Source organism: Lactuca saligna, chromosome 9 (assembly GCF_052625555.1).
Source record: "Lactuca saligna cultivar CGN05327 chromosome 9, ASM5262555v1, whole genome shotgun sequence".
NCBI classification, from domain to species: Eukaryota; Viridiplantae; Streptophyta; class Magnoliopsida; order Asterales; family Asteraceae; genus Lactuca; species Lactuca saligna.
In genome coordinates, this window is record NC_136425.1 from 41,650,766 (window position 1) to 41,667,242 (window position 16,477).

Consider the following 16,477-nt stretch of genomic DNA (forward strand, 5'->3'; position numbering starts at 1 on the left):
CCCACTCTCCGCCATCAACTACACAAGAAGTCCCTGCTATCTCCCCCAACTAGCTCGTGAATACCATTACATATCACTAAGACTAGATAATTCTTCGAATAAGAGATCCTACCCTACAACGGTTGGACTCAAACAAGAGTTGCGAAATAGAGCTAGAACTAACCTTCTGAAATTATTTAATCCTTGCAATATGTAAATTAACATATTCGTTACTAGTTAGCAAAAGATAACTAAGACTCCTAAAAGCACAAAACAAGCAACATTTGAGCATTGAGTAACATAATCAAGCATATACTAATCAGGCCATCATACCGACTAATATGTACTAGCATGCAGTTCATAAAGCTAATACACATATAGCAGGCACATAAGGCATCCTTCCTAGATCCTTAGCCTTAATCTATCATGCAGTTCTCATAAACATATTATCATAAACTTGTATGGGTAATCTGGGAATACTTACTTGAGCTTGGCTGATTGCATGCACCACACCCTTTTCTTTTTTTCAAAGTTCTTCTCGCTTTTCTTAAAATTCTTTTCTTTTTTCTCAAAGTTCTTTTTATAAAAATGGTTTTTCTTTTGAATATATATATATATATATATATATATATATATATATATATATATATATATACCAATTCCTTAGTTCGAGTTCAGACACCCGAGAGTGTGCCCGAATCCCTCAAACCAAAGCTCTGATACCAACTTGTAACATCCCAAATATATAGTCCAAAAATTCCGCTCTAAATTGTTTAAGAAAACCCATAATTCGTCAAACAACTTAATAAAATCACAAGTCATGTATATCAAACATCATATCAAAAATATTGTACCAAAACATGTGTCAAAATATCAGAGTCTAAACATCCCGGACTGAAAACTGTGGTGTGTGCCATACAGTCATCCTAAGCTCTTCCCCATGCAACTGGAAGTACCTGATACAAAAAACTAAAAATTGTAAGCACGAAGCTTAGTGGGTCTCCCAAAATACCACATACCATACACATAAACACATAATATCATACATTGGGCGTTGCCCACTACATCGGACCCCGCCCGACATCAAACGAATCCGGCATCGGGCCCAACCTGGCATCGGACCGAAATCTGGCATCAGCCACCGCCTGGTATCGGACCGAAGTCTGGTATACATATAACATATCAACAAGCATTTAACATAAACATATAAACATTCCTTGGGCTTGCCCCAACATCGGACCGAAGTCTGGAACACATAACACATAACATGTAAGCTAAACATTCCTCGGGCTTGCCCCGACATCATACTAAAGTCTGGAACACATAAACAAACACATGCAAGAATCACAAAGACATCAAACATACAAACATTCCCCGGGATTGCCCCGACATCGGATCGAAGTCCAAAACATATAAGCTACATCAGGATAACCCTAGAATCAGACCTAAATCCGGCATACGCTAACATACATAAACAGACCGAAGTACGGAACACATAACACATAACATGTAAGCTAAACATTCCTCGGGCTTGCCCCGACATCATACTAAAGTCCGGAACACATAAACAAACACATGCAAGAATCACAAAGACATCAAACATACAAACATTCCCCGGGATTGCCCCGACATCGGATCGAAGTCCAAAACATATAAGCTACATCAGGATAACCCTAGAATCAGACCTAAATCTGGAATACGCTAACATACATAAACGGGCCGACATTGGTGCCTTCGACCTGTTCCTACTGGAGGAAAACTCACCTCTTAAGCTAGTTGCTGAAATATAAAATGAGGAATCTATGATGGCTGCTCCAACGACTCCCCGACTATAAATTCACAAGGAACACTTAGTCACAAACTGAAAATCCTTCTAAGGGTACAATGACCATTTTACCCCCGTTCAAAGTCAACATTCTGGGTTGACCCGACTTGCCGAGTTGCTTCATCAACTCGATGGGTCCTAAAACCCTGAAATCGCGATCTAACTCGTCGAGTCACCCCCTGACTCGCCGAGTTCCCTAGCAACTAATGGTTTTGATTTGGCGAATCAACTCGCCAAGTTATCCTCAGACTCGATGAGTTCTACCATAAACAGAAAACGAGACACACACGACTCAACTCGTCGAATTCCTATATGGACCCACAAGTTCCTCTGTCTGATTAGGCCATATTAATGGGTTAAGCCTCTACTCTTCTGATCCAAACACCATAACTCCTCTAAGTACTGGAAATGCCTTCTTAATGGTAAAGTTTCCAACTTTATCTGCTTATAGCCCTCCTTAATGGGTTTAGCTCAAACCTTAGTTATTTAGGACATGGATCTTTGTCCAACGGCCTTATTACTCCAACCCAAATCATGAAAACCCAGATCTAGGTCCTAAACACCCAATAAACATGTAAAGTCTCGGACGTTACTTCCATACATGGCCCTTTTGGGCTCAAAAGGCCATAGAAACGTCCTTAAGCCTGCATAGGGCTTCCATGGTCATAAAGCTTGCACATTTATGCCATGAAACCCCTTCTAGATCCCAGACCTGAAAGGTAAACCACTTGGGCCGTCCATATCCCAAGGATCAAGGTTCTTGAGTCAAAACCTCCCATAAATGGACATAAGAAGATCTAATGAACTAAAAGCCAAGATGGAGACTTAATTACCAGAAAATGATGAGGATTGAAGGGAGTTTTTGGATCTACAATCTTTTATTTGAGCCTTCTAATCCCTTCTTCTTCAAGCTTCAACAACACACAAGATTACTCACAAAAGAGTCACACACTCACAAAATGCTCTAGGGTTTTATGGATTAGGGTTTGGGACTTAGAGGCTAGAAATCAAGCCATAACGTGGGGATTAAGCTGCTTAAATAGGGTGTAAAACCCCGAAATTAGGGTTTCATTATGGCAGACCTACTCGCCGAGTTAAGGGCTCTCAAATCGTCGAGTAGATGGCTTAAAACCCGCATCCAATCTCGCTTCTACTCGACGAGTCTAGGGCTCCCAACTCGTCGAGTATCTCTATAAAAATAAACAAATTACAAATAAATCAATTTATTGTTTCAGGTACTTCCGGAGATCATGGCAAGGCGAAGGCTTTACCGTACCGCTCCTCATCCATATAATTATATTTCTGGGACACTCTGATGAATAATATTTTGAAAACATTTTGTAAAACGCTATTTGGTTTCATGTTTGAAAAAGTTTAAATTTGGCTTAAATTTTTTGGATGTTACAAACAAGCTCAAGGGACCTTGGTAAGCCATAAAGTTGAAAACTTTATCTCACTGAATCATTCAAAACACATCAAAGGACCCAAACATGCATAATAATCCTATATCTACTAAGAAGGAATAAAAAAGATTAGATCCTAAAATCTTACAAATGGTCCAGAAGGTGATCTCAAAGATGGGGAGGTGTTGCTTGCTTGATCCTTGCACCAAATCTTCTTATTCTTCCTTCAAGGTGCACCAAAAACACCAAAGATAAGCTCAAATGTGTGTGTAGGGGGGGGGGGGAGATAGAGATAGAGAGAGAGGATTAGGGTTTGCTTCAAGGCTCTTGGAGGTGATAAGGCTGAGGGTGGATGAAGCCCTAGCCATCACTTCCTTTAAATGTGGCCTTAAGTTCGAAATTTAGGGTTTTATCCAAAAACAGTCGCCACGTCGGGGCCAGTATATTGTCACGTCGTGGTAACTAAATAAGATGTGTGCTTTTGCGGGTCACGCCACGTTGTGGTGATACCTCACCCACGTCGTGACCATCCAAAACTCATAACTTTCTTAGAAAATTATACCTGAAAAATCTGGATGTTACAATTTGTCATCACCATACATAACAAGAAAGACTACAAAGCTCCCCATATACATTTATATGGGAAACCAAAGGAACATCGACATTTGTTATAAATTTTAATCAATCCACGAAACTAAAAACCTAGCTTTAATACCACAATAACATCTAACAAAATGGTTGATTTCTTTGTTTACGTACATAAGTTTGGGATCGAGAGTGCATCATTATTATTCTTCTGAATAAATAGTCCACCTTGGCGGTCATTCATGGGAAATGTACACGTAGGCATACAATCCAAAATGAATGTTTAAACAAAATGTTATCTAAAATTCGAAATCCGAAACATTGTCTTCGAAATGTCAAATTTAGGACATCATCGTCACTTTGACAAATGATTCAAAAGCTAATAAATTTGAGTATAATGCCATTTTGTGTGTCATTTATGTGATTACCTTTTTTTTTTTTTTTAGTTTGGTCATTGATGTACTCAAAGATAGTTAGTGCAACTGCAACCTACAATGCCTTATCTTTTACTTTCCTCTTCGTATCATTAATCAATGAAACCGGCAAATGGGAGCCCATTGTATTGTATGTAACGCGATATTTTAGATTATGAAAGAAGATATGGAAGAATGTCTCCATCTTGACCGTTCATCAAATCCAACTAGACAATAATATTTTTGATTAAATTAAATTAATATTAATATTCTTCCAAACTCAAGAGAAAAAATAATCGGAATAAAGTCTATATTCCCTTCACGCAACCCTAAACCCTTTCAATCGCACGTCTAATTGGGCCACTTTTCCAATTTCTCCCCAATTTCTCATCAAAATCCATTACTCCCTTGAAACAATGAGCAACTCCCATAGTTATCTTTGATAAACAAACACAAAAATATGTAAATCAAGAATCAAGATCTTTATCTAATTCATGTTTCCCTGGTAAACTTTGTGTTAATATGCCTTGGTTGGACAGTCTACCTGTAAAAGCATTAACTTTTTCCCCCAAAAACTAAAATCTTGACCAAACCCACTTCAATTTCCCCTTTCCGACTTTGATTTTCTTCATATCCATCCAAGAAAATTGGTTGGGGAATCAAAATAAATTCACAAACAGGTATAAATATAAATCTTCTTTTTTAAACAATTTAACCACATGCTCATTCCTCTTTATCCAAAGTATACATGTGTTGTGTTGCGTGTTAATTAGGTTTAAGGTATTATGATATTTTTATGTTTTCATCATGGATATTAAGATGCTCTTGCAATTTGTTTTTCAATCTAGTGTTTTCTTGTCCCCTACAATGATGTAATTTGTGGTTTCTGTTTCATACCAATTTTGGGGATCTGACAAGTTTCAAGATTATAAGTTGTTTTTTTTGCCATTATTAACCAATTATGGTTTTGTAACCTAGATTTGAGTGTTTGATGCTTGTTTGGTTCTGTTAGGAATCTTGGTCGGGTCGGGTTAGGCTTGGCTGTTTATTTCTGTTTTGATTTTGATTTTGATTTTAATCTCAATTTGATTAGCGGTTGTGCATGTCAAATTTACTGGTTTATTGTTTCTTTGATTTTTAGGGTTGATTGATTTTTGTAGCCATATTCAACATCAGGGTGTGAGCTGCATTTTGGGGAAAAGGATATGTAAGTTCTTTGAAATTTCTATTTTGCAAATTGAACGTTCTAGAATTGAAGATGCTTATATCCTATGATGATCAATATTTACAGTCTAAATCCATCAATATATGAATAATTTCATTATCAAACCTCACAAAGAAAACATAAAGTTAACTTGATAACAAAAGATTCACTCAAAGCATTACCAAATTAAAGTGTTGTTCCAAAGAATTCAATAGTCTCAATATTTGACATTTCGTCTTGTATTACCTAAAAAGGAATTCAGAATATCAAGATTTCACATTCTGTCATGTATTTCTTAAACCAATTCAAGAATATCAAAATTTCACATTTTGTGTTGAAATGTTTCTTTAAAGGAACCCGGGAGTATCAAGAATTGATATTTAATGCTGTAATTCTCAAAAGAATTCAGGAATTCAAAAAAAAAAATCAAGATTTGACATTTTGCGTTATATTTCTTAAAGAAAATTCAAGAATATAAAGATTTCACATTTAATATTGAATCCCTTATCTGATTACCAGAAAATATTGAATGCATGTTCTAACAAAGCCTATTGGGATGGGGACACAACTCATTAGGCATCCCCTCAAAGAAGAGAGCCTCAACATTCCATCAATTCCACCTGGTTTCGAGTCTTTTACACCTTTTAGAATAGACGATGATACCCCCGCATCCACAATTGGTTCTGCATTACAAACAGCAAAAAAAGAACAAGAAATCGTGCACCATGAGGATAAAAAAGTAAAAAGGTCTCTTAGGCGTAAACCAGGGATAAACTATGCTAATTTTGATTGCTCTTCAGGAGACGAGTCTAATTCCAAGACATTCAATCACATACACATTGTAATCCCTTAAACTTAATTCTTATGTTTCTTTTTCCATTTTTCCATCTGTCCATATATTTGACACATTATTGATGATACTGGATCAAACTTCAAGATCTCGTGGGGTTACACGTGGGTGTGAAAAGGGTAGCAATTGCCAAAAGGTTTGATCTTTTGTTGCAGATTATAAAATCTTTTTGTTTATTCATGTGCTAAAGCTTGAAACTTTTTGTGTTTAGGTCATTGCAAAATGGCATCCAGAAGAAGCCCGGTTGCCTAATCTTTCAGAGGCTCCTGTTTTTTATCCGAATGAAAAGGTTAGGATTTAATGGAGATGTTTTTTGTGTATTAAGTCAAAAGGAAACACTATATATAGCTTAACATATTAAGAGGTTGTTTCTTATTGACTTAATGAGCTTAATGGGTTAAGCACTTAATATAGACAGCTACACATGACTGTTTCTTTTTTACTTAATCTTGGAAAGAATGACTTAATGGGTTAAGCCATAAAAACCTGGCTTTATGTATTAAGACACCAACCATGTTCCTTTTTTGCCTTTTAATGTATTAAGACACCAACCATTGTGAAAATTGTTTGTTAGAACTTAGAATGTAAGGATACAATGGTCATTTAGTTTTATGTATGCATTCCTAGACCTTATGTATGCATACATGACTTAATGAAGTAAATGGATTTCATTTTGTTTTCAGGAGTTTGAGAATACTTTAGAGTACATTGCAAGCATACGCGATAAAGCAGAAGTATATGGCATATGTCGTATAATACCACCTTCATCATGGAAACCTCCATGCCCTCTCAAGGAAAAAACCGTGTGGGAAACTTCCATGTTTTCCACTTGTATTCAAAGGGTTGACAAACTTCAAAATCGGGATTCCTTGAAAAAATCTTTCAAACCAAATCACCACAAAAAGAAAAGAAGGCGAAGAAGCACAAAAGCAGGTGTTGATCAAGATCATGAGACCCCTGGTTCTTCGAGTCCAATGGCTCATGATTTTGGGTTCGAATCTGGTCCAAGTTTCACCCTTGATGGATTCAAGAAATATGCGGATGATTTCAAAACACAATATTTTAGAAAAAATGTGGATGAATCCAATACTAAAAGATCATGTGAACCCTCTATTATAAACATTGAGGGTGAATATTGGCGTGTGGTAGAGAAGCCTACCGAAGATGTCGAGGTAATTTGTAATTTTTACTATTTTATCATCATCAATACCCAAATCCCATAAGAATGGGGTGAGAGAGATAGTAGATACTAGCAATAAAGCTGAAAGTAAAAGGGGACAAAAGTACAAAGTTAATATTGTACATTGTACAAAAAGTAATAGAAGAAAAGAAATAGCAGATACTAACAATAAAGCTGAAAGTAAAAGGGGACAAAAGTAAAAAGTTAATATTGTACGAAAAGTAATAAAAGAAAAGAAATAGTAGATACTAACAATAAAGCTGAAAGTAAAAAGGGGACACAAGTAAAAAGTTAATATTATACGAAAAGTAATAAAAGAAAAGAAGTAGCAGATACTAGCAATGATGTTGAAAGTAAAAAGGGGACAAAAGTAAAAAGTTAATATTGTATGAAAAGTAATAAAAGAAAAGAAATAATAGAAACTAGCAATAAAGCTGAAAGTAAAAAGGAGACAAAAGTAAAAGGTTAATATTGTACAAAAAGTAATAGAAGAAAAGACACTAGGACCTAAACTACTTTGTTACCTTGATTTTAAGCCTCCACACCCTCCTATCTGAGGTCTATGTTACTTGTAAGTTGTAAATAATTTGTTTTTTTTTCAATGTAGGTGCTTTATGGAGCTGATTTAGAAACGGTAACATTTGGTAGTGGTTTTCCCAATATGCCCTCACAAGTTGAAGGTGTGGATGAAAAGTATTTAAAATCCGGTTGGAACTTGAATAACTTCCCAAAGCTTCCAGGTTCAGTTCTCTCATATGAAAGTAGTGATATATCGGGTGTTTTGGTTCCATGGTTGTATATAGGAATGTGCTTCTCATCTTTTTGTTGGGTGAGTTAAAAGATATAGCAACAAACTTTCATTAATTTATTATAACTTATTATAATAGCATATTAGCATCTTTACTTTCATTTCATATTTTCATCATATTGCAGCATGTTGAAGATCATCATTTATATTCAATGAATTACATGCATTGGGGGGATCCAAAAATATGGTAAGGTGTTCCAGGACAAGATGCCATTAAATTAGAAGAAGCTATGAGAAAGCATTTACCCAATCTTTTTGCACAACAACCAGATTTGCTTCATAAACTTGTAAGTCATAGGTTTGAATGAATCTACATTTTTTTAAAGAAAACTTTTCAGAATTGTAAAAGTTGAAGAATTATTTCATTTCAGGTGACTCAACTTTCTCCATCAATACTAAAATCTGAGGGGGTGCCTGTGTATCGATGCATTTAAAATCCTGGAGAATTTGTGTTGACTTTTCCTCGATCATATCATTCGGGATTCAACTGTGGTTTTAATTGTGCTGAGGCTGTGAATGTGGCTCCTTTTGATTGGTTGCTTCATGGGCATAATGCAATTGAACTTTATCGTGAACAAGGGAGAAAAACGTCAATTTCTCATGATAAACTCTTGCTTGGAGCTGCAAGAGATGCTATAAAAGCTCAATGGGAAATGAATTTGCTTCGAAATAATACGCCTGATAACCTAAAATGGAAAGATGTTTGTGGGAAAGATGGGATCCTATTGAAAGCCCTCAAGGTAACAATCTTTTTTTGTCATGTGTTTGTTATGTATATTATGTTATACGGTTTTTGTTTTACAAGATTTTTGTTGTGTGTAGGAACGTTTGGAAATGGAGCATGTGATGAGGGATTATCTTTGCAAAACTGGTCAAAAAGCATTAAAAATGGAAGCCACATTTGATGTCACAAATGAGAGAGAATGCAGTGTTTGTTATTTTGATTTGCATCTTTCGGCTGCAGGGTGTCATAATTGCTCACCTAACAAGTATTCTTGCTTGAATCATGCAAAAGAATTTTGTGGGTGTTCATTGAACTCAAACTTTTTCCTTTTTCGTTATGACATGAGTGATTTGGGGATTCTTGTTGAAGCTTTAGAAGGGAAATTAAGTGCAATTTATAGATGGGGAAAACTTGATCTTGGACTCATATTAACCAACCATGCCCCTAAAGATTTGGGTATGATAAAGTCACCATCCAAAGAGACTTTGGTTGTGAAAAATAGTGATGATGTTATTATTCTTAGTGATGATGAGGGTGAAAATTCGGTCAAAAAAGACAAATCTTGCAAAAGTGATACACTACCGGCTCGTGGGTCCCACCAAGAAATGGTTTCCTCCCAAAACAATCTTGAGAGATGTAAAAGACGTAAAGGTCCTTGTATTGCTAAGGTTGTTAGAAGGTTAAATTGCAATGTTGAGCTTCTTGAATTTGGAATTGTGCAATCAGGAAAGTTATGGTGTGATAGTTGTGCCATTTATCCTAAAGGTAAGCTTTTCACTTTAAAAAGATTATTATATGATTTATATCCTACAAGAAAAATGGAATATTAAATGTTTAATTGTGTGTAGGATTCCGGAGTAGGGTTAAGCATATAAATATTCTTGATCCAACAAATACATGCTACTACATTTCAGAAATCTTGGATGCAGGATGGGATAGACCTATATTTATGGTATCAAGAATCATTTTTTTTAATAAATCTTGCTTATTTACTCGAACCCTTAATGGAAGCTGATATAAAGATTGTTTCTTTAAAGGTTTCTTTGGAGAATTGTGTAAGTGAAGTGTTTATCCATTTATCAGCTGTGAAATGTTGGGATATGGTGAGGGAGAGGATTAATCAAGAAATCTTGAAGCTTCATAAGTTGGGAAGATTAAAGCTTCCACCTTTACAACCTTCTGGAAGTCTTGATGGCATGGAAATGTTCGGTTTCTCCTCCCCTTTCATCTTACAGATAATCTTGAATGTTCAGTTTCGCGTATTATAATTGTCTTTCACTACTAATCAAATGTCAGAAGTACCATTTAATGTCCACAAAACACAAGATTTTGAGAAAACATTGAACTGATGATTTGTTATAATGGTGTTTAATAGGGGATTCAATCAAAGGATAAGCATCAGATGTGTAAAGAATACTGGGAATCAAGGCCTTTTCACACTCAATCCCATGATGATATATCTGGGAATTCATCTGTAAATACTGAAGATCAAAGTAACTCAGGAGATGATACCATAGTATCGGGTTTGCTCAAGAAAGCAAATTTAGATGAATTAAATGTGTTTAAAACCGTTTTAACTAATGATGATTCAAATCAGAATAAGGTAATGAGACTCCTCAATGAAGAGATTGTGAAACGACTGAGACAAATAAAAAAAAAAAGCTCATGGGTGTTTGGAGCAATGAGGTGATTCAACATCTGATCAAAATAGGGTAATGAAGAGATGGTTAAACAACTGACATGATCTAACTAAGGCTTTTCTTGTTTTGTGAAATGTTTGAATCTTGTGTAGTTAGTTAGTGGTTAGAATAGGGTTTTTCTGTTAGTGACAATGGTAGATATCATCATATTTTTGTTGGGTGTTGGGTTGACTTTGAGAAATTTGAATTCTTTGTCAAGTCATCATTTTTTGAGACTATGGTGTTGGTTTCTTTGACTTAAGAGGACAAGCTTTAATATTTGACTTGATACAACCACATAATACCAAACTATAATTCTTATAGCTTATAGCTTATAGCTTATAGCTTATAGCTTATTGTTTATCCCAACCTCCATTGTAATTCTTGTTACAATAGCAAAAAATGGATTATGAAGCTAACATATAAATAGTTGCATTGTTCAATAGTCATAAACTGTAGAAAATTTGAGTAAATGCACATTTTCTAATTCACGAATGTGGTATTGGTTTGTGCCTATTTACAGGCTTTATTTATGAGGTTATTATAAATTTTGTAATGAAATATTTACGATGTACATATAGTTAATGCTTCTTTATCCTTCCCCATAAGGTTGTGTACTGACAAAGTGGCTCTATATTTGTCATGGTGAGCGTCAAATAAGCTTATAAACATATGGAGTTCTATATTTTTTAAGATAAACGTCAAATAACATATTAGTAAAATTTATTCCGGTTGACGCAAACGAGGATTCTCTGTGAATTTGGGCTACGACATTAACTATATTATTTCCACAAACATTTATAGTTTGATTTGAGGCGATAACATACACAAATACATTAGGCAAGTTCTTGAAATATTTTGTAAATTTTTTTTTTCATTAGTTTTGTCAAATTGGTTCATATATTTTCTTTGATATTTTTGTTGGAATATTTCCGCCATATATATATATGGCCTTAGGACCATTTATGTAAAATTACATAGTCGTTACTGTATATACTTTTAGTGATGTATGATGTATCTATGCCAATATGACATAATTGGTACCCCCATTGGTACAAGAAATAAATCCCCAACAACACCAATAAATCTTCTATGTAAATCTCCATCAAATTGGGACATCATAACGAGAATCATGTCTTCATCTCCTACACCAAACATCAAGATTGATTATCCAAATACATCTTCTAAATTTTCTGTGTTTGAATTGATAAGAAAATGAACGAGACATAACTAAGTTCTAGAAATTAACCAACAATTTTATATCATTTAAATTTATAAATCCTTAAATAAATATGAGTAAGTATTAAACTACTAGTACTATAATAAGCATATGATAAAAGTATTGATGTATGTTCACAAACTTCTAACATATCACACATTGATTCAATCCTAAAGCATTATCCCTTCGTAATCAATCAATTTACCCCTTCACTGCCTCCCTACTAGCTTGTAAATGTTGGAGGTATGTAGGGTGATGGCGGAGAACTATATTTCTCTTGGATCTTGTAAGTTTACTTTACGAACTGATATTTTCATCATATGTCTGAGTTATAGAAAATCCTGCTTAGGATAATCCAAAAGGACACTTGTATATCTAGGCACAGAAACACAAGTCAAATCGCCAGAGGGTTCTGAGTTTGTATAGAATAAGAATAGTTAAGAAGGGTTCTTTTACGACTCACTTAAAGAGTCGTATTTATATTAGGCATATTAAGGTTTCTTGTCTTCTAAACTAGTTAGGAGAATCACGTAATTAATGGCACGATCAATGGTTTCCAAAATTGATAAGATTTATCAATTTTACCATAATCACCCACTAGAGTTTGGATTTTCCATAAGGTAACTAATTCAAATTTCCGAAGACCTTTTGGGGTGCTACCCCAAACCCCGCGAGGATGTTGCCCCTCAACCTTGCCCGCCACTACTAGGGGCTCTGCCCCTTGGACCCTGCAAGGGGGCTGCCCCTGCCATTCTATCATATCGACTTATAATTCGATCTTATATATGCCTCCACTCCTCATTCATCTAATATATAATATAGAGTACAAATGATATATATGATTAAATGTATTTTTTTGCCTTTAACAAACTTTCAAGCACAAAAAATAGTTTGAGTTTACTTCGTAGGAACTTCAAAATTTTGACCAGGCTTGAGCATTGACATCCCAACAAAATTTCAAATACCTAGCAGATTTTTGCAAAAATAAATTTTATAGATCCATAATTTTGTATCATTCATTATCCAAGTTTGGCTTGCACCAATACATTCAAGTTGTTAGTAATACAGTGAGTATCGAAAATACACCTATTTGGTTGGAGGGGGAGAGGGGTTTGGTGTTGATCTCACCAGGCTACCAAGGATGGAGAAAACTTTTTTCATGGTTAGGGAGTGGGGAAGAAGAAGAAGAAGAAGAAGAAGAAGATAGTAAGGAGAGAGAGAGTCGTCAACATTACCGAGCCAGCTTAGTGGCTGCCGAGCTCCTGTAGAGGCTACTCCTTAGCCTTATCATAGGTTTATAAGTGAAATTAGTTTTCTTATCACATACATATGATTAGCCAAGTGTTTAATGACACATAAATAATTTATTTTTTTAAATGATAAGTACTAATTATTATTTTGTAATGTATTATATAAAATGACCCATGAGTCTTGTAAACTAAACATTCCGAAAAGAAATACTATGTTTCATCATTCGCGAGCTAGGGTTGTTACATAAATATAAGATTCTAGTCAATTTTTTGGATTGGACCAAATGTCAAAAATTAACGACCCCCCTTTTCTAATTTGAAAATACTTATTGTATATTGGACTTTGCTAAATCCTGCATTTTATAACATATTGTCTAACGGTAAATTAATTTACTATATGATATTGCGGTTGAAATGTTTTCTAATAAGCATTGTCAAGTGTGGATGGTCAAAATGGTAAGATGAAAACCCTTCTTAGAGATACACTTGTACATCCTTACACAAACCAAATTGTTCTCGAAATAAACCCTTACACGATCTTGTGGGTTATTCACATGTATATGACCAATATAACACCTCCCCATGTATTGCTTATGATCCTGATGAAGTTTGTCCGATTCATAAATTCACATACGGTCTTAAACAAGTCCTATGTGCTTTGTTTGAGAAGTTGTAGATGATGATTATTTTTCTTGGTTTTCTTATCATGAATTGACATTGTTTTTCAAATACATAAAGGCGTATCAGATTGTCTTATCCTCATATGTAGATGATATGATCATCCCTAATGATGACATTAAGTCTCTAAAGCGTGATTTGGCATATCGTGTTGCTATATAATCATACTACTATTCATCGGAGAGCTATTATTTTCATTTTGAAACATTGAGGCACTGAGTTTCAGAATATTGTTTCTTTCGACATCCTCTATAGAATTACACACTTATAGTGATGTTGATTTGGATGACGATCCCAATTATGACAATCTATTACTGTTGTTGTTGTTGTTGGGTTTTTTTTACTATCTCGTATAAGAGTAAGAAACAAGACATTTCTCATTTTTCTATAGTTTGAGTACCATGCAATGTTTGTTACTACTTGTGAGATTGTTTGGGTGTATTAATTACTTATAGTTATAGGTGTTGTGTTTCTCAATCCACTCCCTAAACATTAGTGTGATACAAATTGTTCATAATTTTGTTAATTTCCACGAGAAAATGTCATTTTACTCGTCATCATTTTCAACTTGGAACCAACTCATTGTCCTATTTTCCTTCATTAGAATAAAACATGAATGTTTGATTACTTGCCATAATTATTTATTTATTATCACCACAAATCACATACAAAGGACGTGTTCAACTACTGTAGCGGATAACTTGTAACGGGTAGCTTGTAGCTTGTAACATTTTATTAAACGCTACATGCAGTATCATTTTGATTTGAAGTGTTTTGTTTAAACTAAACGCTAGAAACTTGTAGTTCCAAACGAAGCTTTATGTTCAAATCAGAGCATTTTGTCAAACGCTAAAAACTAGAAACTCTCAAACCCTCTGTGCTAAACACGTCCAAAATACTTCAATTTGATTCATAATTTTAGACTAGTATATTATCAGTAGAATATAATCTGAATATTTGAGTACTTAAAACGTTGTTCAAATAGTATGTTAATTAGAAAATAAAGAGTATTGCTTTCACAAAAAGCCCTCTAAATGAAAATTATTCTATAAGTGGATGAATAAATGGAAGACGGTATAAAACATCTTCCTATTCTAATAAAAGAATACATTTAATCTCCTTTTGACATGTGTCATCTTATTAGGCTTTTTAATAAATATATATTTTTATTCTAGTTTTGACATGTGTCACCCTATTAGTCTTCCTAATTAATGCATGTCATTTATTAATATATTAATTCTCAATTTTAAATTTTAAATTTTAAATTTCCCATTCTAATTATATTAAATTAATAACATTGCAATAAAATTAATACAAATTATAAGATGATATAATTTATATATTTATTTAAATTAACAATTATAATTTTATATAACTAAAAAATATCTTTTAATTAATAATTTGTTTAAAATATTTGATTAATAATATTGAGTTTTCACTATAAAGGTTTAATTAATTTTGTAACCGTGGTTCCTACGGGTTATAACCTAGTTATTTATATAATATGTTAATGAAAAAGTGAAAGTGTAGGTTGTAGCTTCTAGGGACTCGAGTAATGGTTCATTGAAGCTGAAATGAAAAGGAAAAAAGAAGAGAAGGCTAAAGCTGGAAAGCATTGAAAGAAGAAGGGCTGATGGGCATAAAAGAAAAAGACAAAGTATTAAACATATCATTTCCATTTTCCACTCCTAGTATTTCAGAAACGAAAACGAGAGAAAATCAGGCAATTCAAGGGGTTGGTACCCATGTGCATGTGGTTCGGTCGCACGAGGCCTCTGAAGTTAGAGGCAAGGGCGAAGCTACCTATGGGCTAGGGTAGGCCCAGGCCCATCTTCAAAAATCTCAAAAAATCTTTTTTTTCTTATATATATATATATATATATATATATATATATATATATATATATATATAAGGACTTCCTTGAAAAAAAATTATGGCTTCGACCCTGGTTAGAGGGCCTCCGAATTTCGAGACAAATGTATGTATATTTATGATGTTGGTATTTTTATAAAATACATTTTTATGTGTTATCATTCTAGAAAATTAGCCATGTCAATTACTTATATACACAATGTAACATTGGTTTGCAATCTTGAAGTCATTTTACTTATGAAAAAAAAATCAAAGAAAATCAAAATGTAATCATAAATTCTAAAATTTATCATAAATTTAAAGAAAATATCTATATCCAAAGAAAAATACAAATTTGTTTCTAATATAAATTCTAGCAAATGATTTCATATACACTTTACCCGAAAAATCTAATTTAAAAAATCAAAATCGAATCATAAATTCTACAAGTTATTTTTCCACAAGAAAGTCTCATTTTAAAATCGTTGTCATCTATAAGGTGAGAAAGTAAAATTGAAATGTGAAAGTAATAGCAACTTAAGGTCCTAAAATAATAAAAGCTCTATATAAACTTGTTAATAAAGACACATATATAATTAAATATCAAAAGCGAAGCTATCTGTCTAAGAGAGTAAGAACTTGGCAAATTTGTCTTTATACTTGTTATGGTTATATGGTATCATATATTGGTTAAAGTAAACAACCTGACCAAACAAATTTAATCTGAGACTGTGCGTATTGATGAGACAAAGAGTAGCGTGAGAGTAGTTTTTGAGTTTTTTTAACGGCTATTGAGAGAATGAATTTGACAAGGCTTGAGATTGTGCG

The 16,477-nt window shown here is 33.9% G+C and overlaps 1 pseudogene across 1 annotated transcript; it reads left to right on the forward strand.

Annotated features, from left to right (window-relative positions):
• Positions 1-4,555: 4,555 nt before the first annotated feature.
• LOC145015551 (putative lysine-specific demethylase JMJ16) lies at positions 4,556-10,827 on the forward strand (annotated as a pseudogene). Its single transcript, XR_013665928.1, has 13 exons — positions 4,556-4,885; positions 5,347-5,412; positions 5,929-6,244; positions 6,333-6,395; positions 6,471-6,548; positions 6,943-7,431; positions 8,047-8,268; positions 8,373-8,534; positions 8,619-8,987; positions 9,070-9,736; positions 9,820-9,923; positions 10,009-10,218; positions 10,347-10,827. The product of XR_013665928.1 is annotated as a putative lysine-specific demethylase JMJ16 (transcript).
• Positions 10,828-16,477: the final 5,650 nt, after the last annotated feature.